The sequence below is a fragment of the Amblyomma americanum genome, chromosome 8 (genome assembly GCF_052857255.1).
Source record: "Amblyomma americanum isolate KBUSLIRL-KWMA chromosome 8, ASM5285725v1, whole genome shotgun sequence".
NCBI classification, from domain to species: domain Eukaryota; kingdom Metazoa; phylum Arthropoda; class Arachnida; order Ixodida; family Ixodidae; genus Amblyomma; species Amblyomma americanum.
The window spans coordinates 88,670,338-88,671,092 of NC_135504.1; positions in this window are offsets into that span (position 1 = coordinate 88,670,338).

The following is a 755-nucleotide window of genomic DNA, read 5'->3' on the forward strand; positions in this document are numbered from 1 at the left end:
GAATTTCAATTACATACTTCGGTTGATGAAAACGCAATGTCCTTATTTTTTACATGCATCTGGTTTTTTTCTTCACAGTTATTTAATAACAGCTTCATCGCTAATCCCTCGACGCAACATCGTGTTCTAAACTGTTGTATTCGCCTTCGATTTGCCCATTCTTACCCTCACATAAAGTTTCAAGCGACAAATAGCTTTTGTTTTTCAGATATAGAGGCGATTTCGCAGCTGTTCAGCCTAACGAAGCAGCGCTGCGACGCAGTTCGACTGGCTTGGCTTTGACTCGTCTTGTCTTAGAGTGGCTACAGCAGTGTCCGCATCTCTCAGTAGATGGCGCTAGGAAAAACGCGCGGCTACGTGCGGAGTCTGTCGCGTACGTGCAACATAAAGGGCTTGAAGCGACATGCGCATATGCTGCGTAGACTTCTCACGTTTGCGTACGTAAACTCGGTACGTACGTGGAACTAAAACTCTCCACTGTGAGAAAATGCCCGAGAAGCGTCTTCTTTCCCGTAAACTGCTACTCATACAACAGTTAATGTAAAAGGACATCCGTGCTCTGGGTCCTTTCAATTCCTGTATTGGCGGTACCTGATATAGTGGCTATATTAAGGGGGCCTCAATAGCTGACTGAAGTATTAAACCAAGCGCAATGTAACGTATTATTTCGGCCTATTTCATAATGAGACAGTTGCACTCTTGTGTTCACGAAATCGACAGCGTGTAGATTACTGCTTGCGTTTTATTACGATTCC